Source organism: Chenopodium quinoa, unplaced genomic scaffold (assembly GCF_001683475.1).
Source record: "Chenopodium quinoa cultivar QQ74 unplaced genomic scaffold, ASM168347v1, whole genome shotgun sequence".
Lineage (NCBI taxonomy): Eukaryota > Viridiplantae > Streptophyta > Magnoliopsida > Caryophyllales > Amaranthaceae > Chenopodium > Chenopodium quinoa.
The window spans coordinates 224,266-244,611 of record NW_018743284.1 but is presented as its reverse complement, the minus strand read 5'-3'; positions in this window follow the sequence as shown (position 1 = coordinate 244,611).

The following is a 20,346-nucleotide window of genomic DNA, read 5'->3' as shown; positions in this document are numbered from 1 at the left end:
TCAAGTGATTCTTCTAGATTCTTCTGTGTTTCCCATGCTTGTTGGCCAATTTACTAGTTATGGAAGATTGGAAGTAGTTGCAAGTTTTGAACATCCTTTAAACGCCAACCGTACGTATTTGCATATCGTGGCACGCGAATGTTAGGCTAAAAAAAAGGGTCAATGTCGGTTTCAATAAAATAATTTATCATCATACTTAGGGCATTATTAAGAGTTATAGAAAACTCTTTTTCAAAAAAAAAAAAAAAAAAAAAAATAATAAAAAAAGGAAAAAAAAAAAGAGTTATTGAAAACTCGTATTTTTGTTTTCTCTTGTAGCTCATCAAAATTTTGAGGAGGGGGGGAATGGAGTGAACTTCTACGAGCCTCAACTAAGATCCTCCTACGATAGCATATAAGATAAAGATAGCCTATAAGATATAACCAAAATATAAACTAAATCTTATACAAAGATGTTAATTTTTACACAAAATTCTTATATGTGGCTAGTCACTGGTGTGGTCATTTCGCATATTTACATATAAGGCAATTAATTAAGTAATAGAGGTCACGGTGATGAGCAAATGAGTTTACCTTAACGTATGTAAGTTATTTAAATGAGAAAAAGGTTTGGGTTACTCTCTTAAATAAGTGGAATTATTCTTTCATTTTTTAAAATAATAAAATAGAGGTTACTCGAATGAACAAATAGGGTTACTTGATTTTACTTGTATGATGAACTTGGATTACTTTTATGGACAACATACATGGGGTTACTCTTACTCCCTTTGTGTTTTAATAAGTGTTACAGTTTGACCGGCATATAGTTTTAGGCAATTTGATTGACTTAAATAAAATAAGAGGTAAATTGGGTAGTTGGAGTATTAAAAACTTTTAAAAGAAAGATAATGTGGTTAATAGTTTATTGAAAATTAATGAATGTGAGAGGAAAGATATAATAAAAAGAGTAATAGTGAGTTTAGGTGGGGACCATGAGATGAGAGAGATATAATATGTATATGTAGTTTTCTGCCAAAAAAGAAAGTGTAACACTTATTAAAACACGACCGGATTTGGTAAGTGTAACACTTATTAAAACACGGAGGGAGTATGAAAAACTGAGGTGTCTCATACATATAAATGAAGATTACTCTTACCAATGTGGCAATACCGTGTGGTTAGCCACATACAAGATTTCTAAGTTTTCATAATAAAAAAATACAGAATATATGATAAAAAATGTAGTTGGGATATTAGTTGGAAAAATTAATAAATATCGTGTTCTTAACTTTCAGCTTTTTAGTTCCGGATGTTCTTCCTTAAGGGTTTGAACTTAGTTAATTTAGTGCATATCATATCATATCACTAATAAATAAAGCTGATAGGCTGTCGTCAAGCCTACCAAAGATAAATACCTAACTTGGTCTCTCTAATGGGTAGAAAGGGCAAGTAAGGGTCGATCCCACAAGACTAATTAAGGGGAGCACTAACAAATATCGATTTATGATAAGCTAAGTCAAGTCTTTTTGGGTTATGAGTTATGAAGAAAAACTACAAACAATAATAACAAGGATCTTGGGAAGGCATCCACCAATTAAGTCATTCAAACTACAATTTAATATACAAGACATAGCAATTTGGGGATAAATTAGGGGAAGTCATCTAAAGCACCCAACTACTCTCTCAAACTAGAGGGATTACTTGAGTCATGAATATAACCTACTCTCGTGGTTACAAAGCATAAAACAAGTGGTAAAGCATAATCATGATGACATAAACATTCCCTTGACTAGAAATTCCTATTCTCATGGCATTTTAAGTCAATTAAGCATAAGGGAGCTAACTCAAGTTCATCTCTCGATCCTTCGTTGAGAAAGCTTAGATAAATAGTTCTAGCAATGGCCACTTAAAAGAACTAACAATGAAACCACTTAAGCTCAACTAATTAACATCCCACATTAGCTAAATCAACACATACAAACAAGTATTTGTGAATTAATCAATAGTTTCAACCATCCCAAGTAAAAGAACTACTCACAAATTATAATAAATTGCAAAACTATAGGAATTAGCAACTAAGAACATAAAACCAAACACTAATCTAACATAAATAAGTAATTAAGGATGAAAAGGTACAAAAATAAGTAAATAGAATAACAAAATAGGAGAGAGAGAGTAAGACATTCTCATTGATATTGCATTGAGTATCCAAATCTTCAAGTCTCCTTCCTTCAATTCTTCATATTCCAAACTTTCAACAAGCTTTTCTCACTTTCTCTCTCTAGAAAATGAGAGTTTCTCTCTCTAAAAACCCTAACCTAAGCTAAAACTAAACTAAGAAGATCCCCCCCCCTTACAAATGAAGCTAAAGGGATATTATATAACCCCCAAGTAAAAGGGCGGAGAAAACAAGAATCGGCCCGTCTCCAGGTCGGCACGGACATGCCAAAGGTTGCACGGACGTGCAGACCTGTAAAAACAAGAACAGTAGCTTCTGTCTGACCTTGCACGGACGTGCATCACTTGGCACGGACGTGCAACTTTTTCTGGCGAAACAACTTCGTTTTGGAAGGTCATAACTTCTTCATTACTCATTGGAATAAGGCATGTAAGCAGTCGTTGGAAAGCTCTTGAGATGAACTTTAATCTTCAATTTGAATCACTTCAAAAACTTGAGTAGAAAAAAAGTTATGGTCATTTGAAGTTGACCTTAGTGAAAAAAACCTTCCAAAACCCTTCCAAATGCTCTTATTTCACTCTTGTACACTTTTCCTTGCTTCTTTCATTCTTCCATAGCTCCCTTATTTCCTCTTCTTGTCTCCAACTTCTTTTCTTCTTTGTCCAAAAGCTTCAAAGTGCCATAATTATACCTAAATATGCACCAAAACACTAGCAAACCCGTGAAGCATATGATACACAAAAAATGCATAAAAATAGAGTAATTAGTGAACTAAGAATTGATTTCCCACAATTCTAGGGCTCAAAATCACTCTAAAATCATATAAAATAACAAGTTATCAAAAGCCGATCTCGCAATTAACTAGGTCACAAGACAGCGACACTTGGCACTTCATTTTTTCGCCAAGTGTTGAGCCACGTATGCGATAAGTAGATATTATTGTGACACATATGATGATAAGTAAGTGAATTTTCAAGATAAAAATATTGTATAAAGTTTAATTGTTGATGTACTTCTAAAGTTCTAATATTTCAAAATTCATTTTAAAAAGTTTTTTAAAATAAGATCCTTTCACAATATACATATATAATTTATTTAAAAAATACGGAGTAATATAAAATCAATAAAAATAATTTTAGTTTGGTAAAAATACTATTAGTTTAGTAAAAAATAATTTAAATTCATAAAAATAAAATCAAGTTAATAATAACATGAGTAGACATCTATTTACAAACAAAACTACAAAAAATACAATATTATATAAATAAGCGATATGATATCATATGCCTAAATATTTTTTATTCTCAAAATGGATTATATGACCATATTTAACATTCAAGCCAAAAAGTTTATTCTAAAATTATATCAACAATTTGGCATCGCCCGAGAACAAAACTAAATGATTTTTGAAGATAAAAATGTTGTATATAGTTTTATTATCGATACACTACTAATATTTCACATATACAAATTAATTATAACTTTTAATAAAAATCTAATAACTTGGTTCTATTCAGAGTCGGGGCTACAAATGCTAACACTGGAAATGGTCCGGTGCAATTTTGTTAATAAGTTGGGCCCTAAAATCATTTTTTTAACGAAAAATATTTTACGAAACCAAAAATAGTTTTTGTGATAAAATTGAAGAATAGATTATTGATTAACAAGTTTTCTTTTTTACTTTGTATAAGTAAACTTAAAAAATCGGGGCCCTTTTATAGTAGTTTTACTTAGGGACCCTGTGCGATTGACCACCCTGCACATGCTCGGAACCACCCCTCATTCTATTTTTATCATAAATTTCGTTTTAAAAAGTTTTTTATAATAAGATTCACTTATAAAATATTTAAAAACTCAATCTAAGATCGATTTATTATATACAAGGTAGATATATATCTCAATTCAAACCCTACTTGAATTACAATAATACGTGGTATATAATATGATTAGAGTCAAGTCTATTTTTATTATTACAAAATACTTCGTATTAAGTATACAATAATGTCACTTAACCTAATTGGATCCACATATACCTAAGTCTTACCCAAGTGATTCATCAGTCTCGCGTATAAATACGATTACATTATTAATTGAACTCAACCCAAATGACTCGTTTACCACCTTTGTTTGTCAATAATAAAAGTGATTAAGATCTAAAAATATCAAATAAATTTAATATTTGAGGTGGACTTCCTTTTATTAATAAAGACCATTAAGCGACAATTACGGTGATGAAGAAGAAATTTGGTGGATAACAGACGTACAATGTCAAATTGTCAAGTTAGGTGATTTAAGCATATGTTTTACATCGTATAAATTAAAATACTTAAAATCATGATTTAAAACAAAAGTGCACTAACATGCATTTGCTATTAGTCTATGATAATATCAAATTTTATGATACATAATTCAAAAAGGTTACATTCGTTTCATCATCATTATTAAACAATTTAGTACAATCCAATTTTTATAAACCTATAACTTAAAATTCAATGCCTCATTGACTTTTGCATTCACAATTTAACACTTTAACCATAATAAGTATTAGTTTATACTAATTATTAACTAATTAATAATGAAAATGAAGATTCTACTGTCTTTACAATATTACATACAGACCTTCCTTTGAATTTCATGTACTACGTACATTATTTTTAGGCCTTATTTTTATCCTAAGTTTACATTGCTTTATCTAATATCTTGTCCATCTTACTTCAGTATTAATAAGCACTATAATCATACAATTAATCAAGTCATTAGCAACTTTCCTAGCTAACACATCAACTAACCAAATGGCTTTGTTGTTATTGTGCTTCTTCTTCTTGCTATACCACACTCTAACTTTTGTGCCTGTTTCTTCCTCGTTCGATTTCTCTAATACCTCTTCATCATCACACTTCATGTGTCACAACGACGATTACTATGCATTGCTTCGATTCAAAGAGTCCTTTGTCTCGGATAGCATGGGTGCAACATCGTCTTGGCAGAGGAATACTGATTGTTCTGAATGGCAAGGAATAAAATGTCATCCAACAAATTTTCGTGTGATTGCACTCGACATTAGCAATGGTCGCATCATTGGTAGTGGCATCGAATCTAATAACACCCTCTTTGATCTCGATCACCTTAAGAGCCTTAACCTTGCCTATAATTCCTTCTTATCCTCACTTATTTCACCTAAATTTGCACAATTTTCATCTTTGAAACACCTTAATCTTTCGGGTTCATTTTTTAGTGGTGAAGTCCCACTTGAAATAGGCCAACTCTCTAAATTAAGAACCCTTGATCTCTCATGGAATTCTCTTCGAATGCCAAGCTTTAAGACGATCATAAGCAATTTAACAGAGTTGAGACAACTTGATCTTGGTGACACTACCTTTGATTCGATGGTATTTCCATCGATCACTAACTTATCTTCGTTAACATACTTAAACTTACGTAGTTGCCAGTTAGAAGAGGAGCTTCCTATTGATATTCTCAACCTACCGAACTTAGAGTACCTTGATGTTGGAGTAAACAATGATGTTTACTCCAATTTTGTGCTATATAATTGGACTAGTCCCTTGCAATACTTAGACCTTCCTTTGTCAATTTCTCTTCGAAACTTCCATCATCACCCGGACATGCTCAATACAATCTTCTAAGAGTGTTGCGACTACCAGGCTGTGGTTTCCATGGACCCGTCCCAGCTTGGGTGTGGAACATTCCTAGGCTGGAAGTCGTCGTGTTAGTCAACAACCACCTCACAGGTGTTCTAGGTGAGTACCTTCTTAGCATTACTAGTCCGAATTTGGAGTATCTTGATCTTCGTTCAAACAAATTCACTGGTAATGTTAACTTGTATGACATCTTTTCTAAGCTCCCATGCCTTATGGGACTTCTTTTATCAGATAACGTGCTATCAGTGAGCACCATAGGAACTGATACTCGTGTTGATTTGATCGCCTTCCCCTGGCCTGAAATAATTGTTTTAGCACTTTCTTCCTGCAACCTAACTGAATTTCCTGAACTCTTACAGAATCAAACCTACTTGCAAGATTTAGACTTGTCCAAAAACAATATTCGAGGTGAAATTCCTCAGTGGATTTTCCAAGTAGGGAATAACATCTTAGAATATCTAGACCTTTCTCACAACTTTTTGACAGGAAGTCTAGTAAACCTTCCTTGGAACAATTTGTTGTTCATTGATGTCAGTTCTAATCTGCTACACGGTCCACTTCCATTACCATCCGTTACCACTTTCTGGTTCGCCACTTCAAATAACAACTTCACAGGCCCAATTAACCCTTCAATATGCACATTAACTTCCCTTACACTTCTTGATTTGTCTAATAACAGCTTAGGTGGTGAATTCCCACATTGTTTAGGAAACGTCAGTGATGACCTTGTCGTGTTGAATCTAGGCTCGAATAACATTCATGGATCCCTACCTTCAACTTTTTCCAAGTGCAGTAACTTGCAGTTTCTAGACTTTAGCAGCAACTTGCTGCAGGGGTTGGTGTCGCGGTCTTTGGCCAACTGCACAAACTTACAGTTGGTGAATTTTAAAAGCAATCAATTAAGGGATGAATTTTCATACTGTTTGCATACTCTACCTCAGATTCAAGTCCTAGACATGAGCTCCAACAGGCTCAATGGCTCTATAACAGACTCAAAAGCAGAACGCGGCCTTTTTTCAATGCTGCAGATCCTCGACCTCTCAGGTAACAATTTCAGAGGAAAGATACCAGCAACATACATAAGAAGTTTTCGAGCAATGATGAATATCAGTGTGTACAATGGGAGTAGTAGTCCTAAGTACATGGGGGCGCCAGTGAGCAACTCACTTCGCGATGGATATAATTACTCCATTGTACTGTCATTTGGTGGTGTAGATAGAAGATATGAGAAGATCATCACCACACTCGCGACTCTTGATCTGTCAAACAATGATTTCAGTGGTGAGATTCCTGACTGTATTGGGCAACTGGTGTCAATACACGGTCTCAACCTCTCACACAACCGCCTTACAGGGCACCTCCCTTCATCATTAGGCAACTTGAAGCTGCTCAACTCAATGGACCTTTCTGACAACATGTTCACAGGAAAAATCCCTGAAGAGTTTGGAAGTTTAACATCTTTAGGAGTCTTCAATGTGTCAGACAACTAGCTGGTGGGACCAATTCCTCATGTAAACAACTTCAATACATTTTCAGAGGATTCCTATAGGGGAAACCTTGGATTATATGGATTCCCACTGTCAAATCGCGGAGGAGATGGACAGTTAGAACCTGAAGATAATGAGTCTGACGACAGTAATGAAGACGACTTCAGAGATGAAGGAGGCTTGTTATCAGAATGGGAAATCATACTGATGGGGTATGGTTGTGGTACAGTTGTAGGGATGGCATGGGGATACTATATGCTGTCAATCGGAAAGCCGTTTTGGCTAGCCAAACTAGTTTTCATGATGGAGCTTGCTGCATTACAGTTTTCTGAAAGACATTTTGGCAGAAGAAGAAGAAGAAGTGTGCCAAGGAGGAACTAACTGATCAAATGAAATTGTCCTTGGTAGGATAAAGGGCTCATTTTTATCTTTACTTCCTTGTTCCTGTACTAGATTGATCATTTCTTGTAATTTTTTTGCTAGTAAGTTGTAGCTAGAATGAATAGATTTGTGTTTGTGTAGCAAACTGATCAAGTACTCTGTATAATGTAAAATTGTCTATCTTGATTTAAATAATTAGACCTTAAGAAATCGGTCCAATTCGAACAATATTGTATGATTTTATATTTTTATGTATCATAATCAATTAACATCAGATCTAAATATTTGTCTATATGACCCCCTTTTAAAATAATTTAGAAAAGAACAAGATAACATACTAATGAAGGTCAATATGAGCAACTGTACAGTGTGCCATTACAAGCTTATGATCTTTGGGCTCTTATATTAATAACCTAGAGGCTAGAGCTTACAGTTTGTTGTAGCAAGAAAGCGGGATTGCCCATTTGGAATGTACTTCCTCAGTCCCAACACGGCATTTTGGTCCACGCAATTTTTTTAGATTATTAGGTCTTATATTGTTCGACTTATTTTAGACAAAATATGTTTTGTACAAGAAATAAAGTTCAAACAAAATAAGTGTATTTTAGACACTTAAGAAAAATAAAATAAAAAGTTTATAACAAACATTTTAAGCCACATATACGTTTAATTAAGACACAATATATACATTTTTAAAAGGAAATTTTGTGAAAAACTACCTATTTAAGTCTCTGTTTTGAAAACAACTACCTTTTAAAAAAAAAAATTAAAACAACTACCACAAACTTGTATAAAGTTAGAGTAGCACTACCATTTTTAAAATTTTGGCAAGAATCTCCGGTGATTGGGGCCCACATACATTCGTTCTTTCCCTCCAATTTTTGACATATTTTATAGTTTTTTATGCTCAAATACCGGCAAGAACATCAAATCAAGTAATTTCATAGTTTTATATGTTAAGGGTTAGTAATTGGGAAATTGGGGAAATTAGGGTTTCACAATTTTTTGCTTTTTGGGTATATTGAACGGATTTATTCACATTAGGGTTTATTAATTATTTTTTATTCATGTATTTGCAAGGTATTTGCGATTTAAATCATGTCCAATTCATAATATACATAAATTTTAAAGTTAGGGTTCAAGTCCAAGTTAAAAATTGGAGGAAAAGGACGAATGTGGGCCCCACTCACCGGAGATTCTTGCCGGAATTTTAAAAGTGGTAGTGCTACTCTAACTTTTTACAAGTTTGTGGTAGTTGTTTTAAAAAAAATTTAAAAGGTAGTTGTTTTCAAAATAGAGACTTAAATAGGTAGTTTTTCACAAAATTTCCTTTTTAAAATATAAATTCAAAAAATAAGTTCAAAGAAGATACATGTTTATGCCTTTTTGCCATAGGCTTGAAAGTCGGCCCAATCTAATTTACTAATTTTGGGCACAATTTGGTGGCTAAACTCGGCCCATGTTTACCATTTACCATTTTCCATTATTCCTATCCAATAATTTTTCAAGGTGCACTAAAACACTTGAAAATTTGAAAAATTATGGACATCAATTTTTTTTTTACTTTTTTTGGTACAAAAATTATCAAAAATGTTGAAATTCAAGTCTAATCCTTAGAATTTTCAAACTCTTTGATCACTGCTTTAATTTGAAGAGTGATAAGCTACATCTTAGAATCTGATGCCCTACATGAAGTAACACCAACACTCAGAATGAGACAAACAGCAACAATGCAACGTAAAGGCAACGCTACGTTGCGTAAGTGACTCGTTTGTTGGACATTTCTTTCAACACTTATATGCTTCAAAGCTACAACTATGAACCACTCATTTGGCTTATAAGTCAAGGTTATGGTGATAATATTAGTATAACTACGACGCGTTCATCTAATTCAAAGTACGTCTTTCTTATATGCTTATTGCTGATACAAAATTGTATGGTGTTGTAATATTATTAGTTTACACCCGTATTAATCAAATAATTAGCTTATACATATGAAGCTATGTAAGCTCTCTATTGTGTCGATGTACAAAATAACTAAAACTAATACATATATTTAATCGGTTGGATTAGTAAAAATCAATTAAACAGAACATTATAACAACAAATGTTAATTACAGTTGAGATCCGACATGTATGAATCAGACTCAAAATAGTGTCAAGCTGTTTTGACTCGCTTACACAATGAGTAGATCAGATAAGAGATTCCTATGAAGAGCATCTCACTATGTTTTACTTGTCAAACTCCATTGAGGTAAGTTAGTAAGTCAACCTATGATAACTGGTTGGATAAATTCGTGTTTACTTCTAGTAGTTCTGGTAGGGTAGATGGTAAAAGCCATCAAATGATACCAACTGCAACAACAGCGGTTCAACTATTTGCATGTGCTTATAAAATAGTACTCCGTAATAGCATAGCGTCTCATATTATTGAATAGATCATCTACGGAATATTATTTGTACAAGAGATAACTGTATCAATTTTGATAATTAGAAAACAATCCTAACACTTTAACTTCTAAAACAACCTAAATACCAAATATACTAAAAATATTACATTATTACAAACTAAATTATGTTGTAACATAAAGAAAAGAAAGAGAAACAAAATTGATTCATAAATTTTACTCATCACACATTCACACCATATTTATACGGTAATACCAATGTCATTAATCAAGCTTTTTTTAATGAAGTACCTTCGAAACAAATTTGACGCAGACACTTCAACATCATCAACCTAGAATATGATCGAATCCTTCACCCTCATACTTGATCACGCAATTTCTTAGAAAAGCATATGGTTGAAATATTTGTTGTCAAAATATTTATATGGACTTAAGCAATCCCCCCGACAGTGGTACAAGAGGTTTGATTCTTTTATGGCTTCGCATGGTTTTGATAGGAATTCATATGGTTGTTGTGTGTATCATAGTAAGCTGTTAAATGGTTCCATGATTTATATGTTGATAACATGCTGGTTGCCACAAAGAATAAATCTGATATTACTAGATTGAAAGAGTTGCTTAACTCGGAGTTTGATATGAAAGACTTAGGTGCAGCTAGGAAAAATTTGGGTATGAGATCTACAAAGATCGATCTAGAGGTAAGCTTTTCTTGACTCAGAAAAGCTACATTGAAAAGATTTTGTCACGTTTTGGGATGGAAAAATCAAAGCCTATAAGTACACCAACTACTGTTAGCTGTAAGTTGTCTTCGTCTATGTCACCTCAAACTGAGGAGGAGTTGAATTATATGTCTAGAGTTCCGTATGCCAACGCGGTTGGCTGTTTGATGTATGCTATGGTCTGCACTAGGCCGGATATTGCGCATGCTGTCAGTGTTGTAAGCAGGTTTATGGCTCGACCTGGAAGAGAACACTGGCAGGGGTTGAAAAGGATTTTTCGCTACTTGAGAGGGACGGCTGATATTGGTCTTGTGTATGGGAAGGATAAGGAGTGCTTGGTGACTGGCTACAGTGATTCTAATTATGCAGCTGATGTGGATACCAGGAGGTCCATGATAGGGTATGTGTTCACTTTGGGTGGTTATGTGGTTAGTTGGAAGTCTACGTTGCAGTCTTCGGTTACGTTGTCTACTACTGAAGCTGAGTACATGGCTTTAACTTCTGCAGCACATGAGTCTATTTGGCTCAAAGGTCTTGTAGGTGAACTGGGTATTGCACAGGATTTTGCTACGGTGTATTGTGATAGTCTAAGTGCCATCTGCTTAGCTAAAGATCAAGTGCACCATGATCGAACTAAGCACATTGATGTCAGGTATCATTTCTTACGTACTGACAAGAGGATTAAGGTGAAGAAGATTGGGATTGCTGACAACTCGGTTGATTTCTTCGACTAGTAGAAAATTTGAAATAGGCACCCCCCCTTTAGCACCGGTTCTTGAAAACTGGTGCCAAAATAAATGGGCGGGATTGGAAATTTTAGAATTGGTACCGGTTCCAACCTAAACTGGTGCCAAATCCTTTAATTAGCACCGGTTCAAACCGGTGCCAACCATTTAAAAAAAAAACAAAACAAAACAAAAGAAGGGAATGGAGTTGGCACCGGTTTAAAGCAAACCGGTGACAATTATTGCAATTAGCACCGGTTCGAACCGGTACCATTTAAAACAACAAAAAGCCGAGTTTTTTACATAACTCCTTCATTTCTTCTTCAATTTGTTTTTCATTCTCTCTTACCTCTCTGAAATAAAATGCATGCCTCTCTCCTTCAATTCCTTATCTCTCATCTCTCATCTCTATTCTTCTCTCTCCAACCAAGCACAACAATCACCACAACAACTAAGCCGCCGCCGTCAACCACAACAAACATCACCGCCGCCTAAAATCAGAAATTTGAGGTTAGGGTTTCTGGGTTTTGGGTTTTTCACGATTTCTGGGTTTTTTCACGGTTTCAAGTTTCTGGGTTTTGTGGGTTGAATCTGTGTGGGTGTATCTGTGCGAAATCGTTCGTTTTTAAGGGGTTTATTTGATCGATTTATGTTCGATTTTTTGGGTTTATTTGTTCGATTTATTTTCGATTTGTTTGGGGTTTATTTGTTCTATTTATTTTTTGTTTTTATGGTTGAATTTATCTGGGTTAATCGTTCGTTTTAAAGGGGTTTATTTGATCATTTTTTTTTATATTTTTGGGTTTATTTGTTCGATTTATTTTCAATTTTTGGGGGTTTATTTGTTCTATTTATTTTTTGTTTTTTTGTTGAATTTATCTAGTTTAATCGTTCGTTTTTAATGGGGTTTAATTGATCGATTTGTGTTTGATTTTTTGGGTTTAATTGTTCGATTGGCTTTCGACTTTTTTTAGGTTTATTTGTTCTATTTATATTTCGTTTTTTTGGTTGAATTTATCTGGGTTGAATCTTAGTGCGTTGTTCGATTTTTGTTCGATTTTTTGGGATTATTTGTTCGATTTGTTTTCAAGTTTTTTGGGGTTTATTTGTTCTATTTATTTTTGGTTTTTTTTGTTGAATTTATCTGGGTTAATCGTTCGTTTTTAAGGGGTTTTTTTGATCGATTTTTGTTCGTTTTTTGGGTTTATTTATTCTATTGATTTTCGATTTTTTTGGGGTTTATTTGTTCGATTTTTGTTCGATTTTGTGGGTTTATTTGTTCGATTTTTGTTGAATTTATCTGATTTTATTCTTTTAATTGATGCAGGTTTGAAGTTTCTGATTTTTTAATTTTCAGTTTGAAGGTCGTGAATTTGCTGAGTATGAAGTTCGAAGTTTCTGGGTTGTAAAATAACAAATTCAGTAATTGCTCTGTTTTTTTTAAATAAATTGTAAAATAATAATTTATTTGATGAATATAGCCTTGTTCGATTTATTGTTTTGGATTGTATGCTGAAATTGGATTGATGAATAAATTGTATGCTGAAATAATTTTATTTTTTTTACTGTTTCAAGGCATAATTGGCACCGGTTATCCGGTGCCAATTGTAGTTAAAATTAAAAAAAAAATAGCGCGACATTTACATTTGGCACCGGTTAACCGATGCCAAATGCTTTAGTTGGCACCGGTTTTGAACCGGTGCCAAATTTTTGGGGATTTGGCATCTCTCAAATCCCCTACGGTTCAAAACCGGTGCCTTAGGGGGGGTTTGAACCGGTGCCAAATTACCTTTTTCGTCTAGTGTTCACTAAGCCTGTTCCATTTAGTAAGTTCAAACATTGCTTGGACTTGCTAAATATCGAAAACTATGTTATGTAGTACGCCCTTAGGGGCGATGTTGGGAAGCTCCTGGTAGAGGTGTGTTAGCCTTAAGGTGGAGCTTGCCCGGGGCTTGTAATGCAGGTGGAGCGTTATGAGTTGTTATACTTGGAGACGAGTATGTGATGGGTCTTGGTTGGAGGCTTATCGGGATGGGTCTTGGTTGGAGACTTATCGGGATGTACGGCTTATGCATGATCTTTGCATCGAGTTAGGCTTGAGATGTGTTTCACTATGTGATTGATGGGATCGTGTTGCTGACTACGAGTTCTCGTCAAGGTGGAGATTGTTGAAAGAAAGTTACTCGAATCGCAGGAAATCTTCACTGCCCGATCGGGCGGCCCGTGCCCGGTCGGATTGGGCGGTGAAGATTGGAATTCAGAGAAGATGGAAGCCTCGAAGAACCTTAAGAACCCTCACGCGCCCGATCGGGCAGCCCGTGCTCGGTCTGACCGGGCGGTGAGGGGTGGTAAGTGTGAAAGATGGCAGCTTGAAGTTTTCCCCACTCGCCCGATCGGGCAGACTTTGCCTAGTCTGACCGGGCGGTGGGGGTAGGCTTCGTTGAAGTCCTTGTTTGAAGATCTTCTTCTCGCGCCCGATCGGGCAGACTCTGCCCGGTCTGACCAGGCGGAGAAGGAAAGTACGGAGCGCGTATTTTTGCGATGTTAAAGTTATCTTTTATTTTAGGGATTAATATAAAAACTCCCAAATATTAGAATTAGGGTTACAAGAGTTAGAGGAGAGCCGTTCTTGAGAAAGACAAGAATCATCTTTGTAATCTTTGCGGTTTATAGTGAAAACTTTGATCTCGGTGCCTGTGGACGTAGCTATCACATTGATAGTGAACCACGTTAATTGTTGGTGTGTGTTCTTATTGTTTGCATTGAATTTCTTTATTGTTTTCATTATTGTTTTGATCTTTGCTTCCGCTGTCGCACAACAATATATACCTAAGTCTTACCCAAGTGATTCATCAGTCTCGCGTATAAATACGATTACATTATTAATTGAACTCAACCCAAATGACTCGTTTACCACCTTTGTCTGTCAATAATTAACAAGTGATTAAGATCTAAAAACATCAAATAAATTTAATATTTGAGGTGGACTGCCTTTTATTAATAAAGACCATTAAGCGGTAATTATGGTGATAAAGAAGAAATTTGGTGGATAACAAACGAACAATGTCAAGCTAAGTTAGGTGATTTTAGCATATGTTTTACATCGTATAAATTAAAATACTTAAAATTGGTATCAAGAGCCTAGGTTAAATCCTTGGAGAGTTCTTAAGGGAAACAATGGCAGGAGATTCAACAATAAGAATTGAAAAGTTTACCGGGAAGAACAGTTTTGGGCTATGGCAAATCAAGATGATGGCTTTGTTGAAACAACATCAGATATGGCGTCTGTTGGCTCCAAAGGATGCTACTTCGGGGTCAGGAGACGGACTGACTGACTTGCAATTGGAAGTTATGGAAGAGAAGGCTCACTCTACCATATTACTTAGTCTTGATGATCATATCATCACGGAGGTTGCTGATCAGGAATCGGCGGCTAGATTGTGGCTGAAGCTGGAGTCATTGTATATGACTAAGTCGCTAACCAACAAATTATTACTGAAGCAGCGGTTGTTTAGCCTCCGAATGCAATCAGGTACTTCCTTACGAGAACATCTAGAAAAACTTAACTCTATTTTACTTGATTTGCTTAATATAGATGGTAAAATTGATGATGAGGATGCTGCGTTGATTATACTTGTTTCTCTACCGTCTAGTTATGAGAATTTTGTGGAGTCTTTTGTTGTTGGTAAAGACTCACTGACCTTAGAAGAAGTGAAGGCAACACTTCATACTAGGGAACTTTGTCAGAAGGCTACAGGTGATAATGGGGATAGTGGTAGTGGGTTAATTGTTAATTCCGGGAAGTCTAAAAAGAAAAAGGGGTTTAACAAGGGGAACAATGCTGGGTCGGGTGCTGGTAACGACGATGGATCTGGTAAAACTGCTACTAAGACCTGTTATTACTGTAAAGAACCGGGTCACTATAGGGCTAATTGTCCGGTGAGGAAAAACAAGTCCCAATCTGCTGTAGTTGAAGAAAAACCGAAAGAGAACTATAATTCAGAGGAAGATTTAGCATTAGTCAGTTCTGCTAGGTCTGACGGTTTACCTGATTACTGGGTTCTAGATTCGGGGTGTTCGTTCCATATGAGTCCACGTCGAGATTGGTTTGATACATATGAGCCTAGCAATGGAGGTACGGTTATAGTAGGTAACAATGTTCCATGCAAGGGCACCGGTATTGGTTCCATGAGATTGAGGACTGTTGATGGGCGGAGGTTAACTTTGACTAGGGTGCGACATGTTCCTGCTTTAGGAAAGAATCTGATTTCATTGGGTACTCTAGATGATTTGGGGTACAATTGTGTGTTTTCGATTGGGAGTTGTGTATTTACAGAGGTTCTGAGATGGTACTTAAGGGTATCAAGAAGAACACCCTCTATGTCTTTGAGGGTGCTACACTGTCTAGTTTTGCGGTTTGTGCATCGGTGTCTCACCAGGAGATGATTAAGATTTGGCACATGAGGCTTGGTCATATGGGGGAGAAGGGGATGCAGCTATTGTCCAAGAGAGGTCTTCTATCCGGTGTCAAGGTTGCCAACCTTGAATTTTGTGAGCATTGTGTGTTTGGTAAGAAACACAGGTCAAAGTTCAGCAAGGGTGCTCACATTACTGAAGCTGTGCTTGATTACATCCATTCAGATTGCTGGGGTCCATTTAGAGTTGAAGGTATGGGAGGTTACCACTATTTTGTGTCGTTTGTTGATGACAAGTCCCGATACACATGGCCTAGGTTGCTAAAGTCAAAAGATGAGGCCTTCAAAGCTTTTAAGCAATGGAAAGCTTTGGTGGAAAATCGACAGGGAAAGAAGATTAAGAAGCTACGAACGGACAATGGGCTAGAGTTTTGCAAAGACGAGTTTAATCAGTTCTGTGTAGATGAGGGTATTGGTCGGCATCATACCGTCAAGAAGATACCACAGCAGAACGGTGTTGCAGAACGGGTTGATCAGACACTGCTAGAGAGAGTTCGATGCATGCTCTCTAATGCAGGTCTAGGGAGGAAGTACTGGAGTGAAGCTGTGTTAACAGCTTGTTATGTCATTAATAGGGGTCCTCGTTCAGGAATTGATTTCAAGATTCCTTTTGAGATCTGGAGTGGTAAGTTGCCTAATTTTTCAAATTTGAAGATTTTTGGTTGTGTTGTGATGAGTGACATTTATGTCACTCTTAGGGTAGTATTTAGGTCTTTTTCCTCCTATTTTTCTTAGATTTTTCCACCTCATTTATCCTCTTATGGCTTCTTTATGTGTTGATGAAAAGTAATGCTTATTTGCCCTTATTTTGATAATCTTTATGCATTATTTTATCATCCCCATGCTCTCGTGAACTTTGCTATCTTTTGCAGGTTCCATGACGGTCCTATGCACGGTGGGAGGCCCCTTGGCCAAGTATGGAAGCCATGGACAAAGGCAAGAGGAGAAAAAGGGAAGGAGAGGAAGCAAGAAAAGGAAGTGCAAGAGGAGGTGTGGCCGAACCTCTGAAAGGTTCGGTCGAACCTAGGTGTGGTCAAACTTTTGAAAAGTTTGACCGAACCTCCAAGGTGCAAAGAAGGCAGTGTCAAACCAGTTTTCAACAATTTTGCAAGAGAGGTCGAACCTCAAAAGTTCGACCAAACAAGGATCAGGGAGGTTCGACCGAACCTACCCAGAGTTCGACCGAACCTCCCTGAGTCCGACCGAACCTACCCAGAGTTCGGTTGGACCTTTTCCCGATCTCAGCCAATTTTGTACGGACTATTTAAGGTCCTTTTGAGATTGTTTTTTAAAAAAAAGGAAGGAAAACAGTAGAATAGTTTTCAGCAAAAACTCTCTTAGTTAGCACCTTAGTTCATTAAATTAGTTGATTTAGTTTTAGAAACTCTCAAAAAATCTAATCATTTGTAGAAGCAAACTTCAAGGATTATTCTCATATTTTCAGCAATTATTCAACATTTTTGAAGCTTCATTTTAGTAACTTTTCTCCTTCCACTTTACTTGGTTTCTTATTTATTTTGTTGTACCTTGTTATTTGAATCCCTTTTAGTTCTTTGATGATTGTTGTTGAATGTTAGTTCTATTTGTAGCAAGTTACTATTCCAAGTTTGTTGAGCAAGATAGAACCCTAAACTTTGATTTTGTGCTTTTCAATATGATGTGTGAGTAGTTCCTTAGCTAGGGGTTGGGTGAAACCCAACCTAATGGTGATTATGTGACTTTGGGAGTGTTTTTGATGATGGATTGTGATTAAAATGGATTATATGAGATTGCTTGTTAGTTCTTCATGATAGGAGTAATTAACCTAGATTATTGAACTTGACGACATGACATGTTTGGTTCGACATGGAAGTGTGGGTTGAATGTTTCATTACCTATTGCAATATGATTATGTATCTTTTGTTGCTAAGTTAATGAGGGATCTAAGCTTAGTGATTTGAGTTGTTTTCATATCGTTTGAAGTTGGTCTTGCATGTGGTCTTTGCTATCCCATTATCCTTGCTCCTCCCTATTCGCCTAATTGCTATTGGTTGAGTGAATCTCATTCCCCTAGTGATTTAATCCCTTGAATTCAACCTTTAGTTGTAGTTTGTTAGTTAATCACCACTCATACCTTGATTTCGATTTAGCTTGAGCGTTAAGATTATTTAGCAATTGATTCCCGTTCTCCGTGGACCGAACCCTTACTTGCCATTATACTTGTTTGAGTGAGGTGTTTGTTATAAATATGTTTAACCTAGCCTAGATTGTGCGACCGATTTAGCGCTTTTCATGTTGCTTATTATCATGTTAGTGAGGGTAAGCTAGATCCACAAGCCAAGAGGGGGTGCTTTGTTGGGTACGGGGATGGTGTGAAGGGGTTTAGAATTTATTCACCTTCGGAGGGTCGGGTCATTCTTAGTAGGGATGTTACTTTCGATGAAAACTCCATGTATTCAATTAAAAGTACGGAGACTTCGGATTTGGGAAGGGAAGGGGAGAACTTATCACAAACAGATGGGGTGCTTGAGGTGCATCAGTCTACCATTGCTAATTTACCTCGGGTACAATACATTAATGATGATGCCGATGTTCCAGTCCCACTTGAAACTGAGATTACTCCAACTCATCCTAACTCTGGGGAAGAGGTGGAGCAATCAAATCAGGGATCATCTAGTCAACCTAACACCATTCTTGAGAGGCCTAAACGAGTTATCAAGAAGCCTGTTAGATTGATTGAAGAGATGGAGGGAAGAACTTGCTGTGTTGATGAGTTGACAGGTTATGCATTGAGTGTAGCTGATGATGTAGAGTCATTTGAACCTGCCACATATAAACAAGCAATAAGTTGTAGTGAGTCGACACAATGGCTTGCTGCAATGGGTGAAGAGATGCAGTCTCTTTACAAGAACAGAGTGTGGGAACTGGTAAAGGTACCGGAAGGGAGGAAGCTTGTAGGGTGTAAGTGGATTTACAAGAAGAAAAAAAGGGTTATCAGAAACTGATCAAGTGTGTTTTAAGGCTAGACTAGTTGCTAAGGGATTCAGTCAGGTAGAAGGGGTTGATTTTGTGGAGATATTCTCACCTGTGGTTTGGCATACTTTTATCCGTGTGTTATTGTCAATTGTAGCACACTTTGATCTTGAATTGGAGCAGTTAGATGTTAAAACGGCTTTCCTTCATGGTGATTTGGAGGAGGAGATTCTGATGAAGCAGCCCGAGGGATTCGAGGTTCCTGGAAAAGAACATTATGCCTGCAGATTGCTAAAGTCATTGTATGGACTTAAGCAATCCCCCCGACAGTGGTACAAAAGGTTTGATTCTTTTATGGTTTCGCATGGTTTTGATAGGAATTCATATGATTGTTGTGTGTATCATAGTAAACTGGAAAATGGTTCCATGATTTATCTGTTGTTATATGTTGATGACATGCTGGTTGCCACAAAGAATAAATCTGATATTACTAGATTGAAGGAGTTACTTAACTCGGAGTTTGACATGAAAGACTTAGGTGCAGCTAGGAAGATTTTGGGTATGGAGATCTATCGAGATCGAGCTAGAGGTAAGCTTTTCTTGACTCAGAAAAGCCACATTGAAAAGATTTTGTATCGTTTTGGGATGGAAAAATCAAAGCCTATAAGTACGCCAACTACTGTTAGCTGTAAGTTGTCTTTGTCTATGTCACCTCAAACTGAGGAAGAGTTGACTTATATGTCTAGAGTTCCATATGCCAATGCAGTTGGCTGTTTGATGTATGCTATGGTCTGCACTAGACCAGATATTTCGCATGCTGTTAGTGTTGTAAGCAGGTTTATGGCTCGACCTGGAAGGGAACAATGGCATGGGGTGAAAAGGATTTTTCGCTATTTGAGAGGGACAACTGATATTGGTCTTGTGTATGGGAATGGTAAGGAGTGTTTGGTGACTGGCTACAGTGATTCTGATTATGCAGCTGATGTGGATACCAGGAGGTCCGTGACAGGGTATGTGTTTACCTTGGGTGGTTCTGTGGTTAGTTGGAAGTCTACATTGCAGTCTTCGGTTACGTTGTCTACTACTGAAGCTGAGTACATGGCTTTAACTTCTGCAACTCAGGATTCTATTTGGCTCAAAGGTCTTGTAGGTGAACTGGGTATTGCACAGGATTTTGTTACGGTGTATTGTGATAGTCTAAGTGCCATTTGCTTAGCTAAAGATCAAGTGCACTATGATCGGACCAAGCACATTGATGTCAGGTATCATTTCTTACGTACTGACAAGAGGATTAAGGTGAAGAAGATTGGGACTGCTGACAACCCGGCTAATTTCTTCACTAAGCCTATTCCATTTAGTAAGTTCAAACATTGCTTGGACTT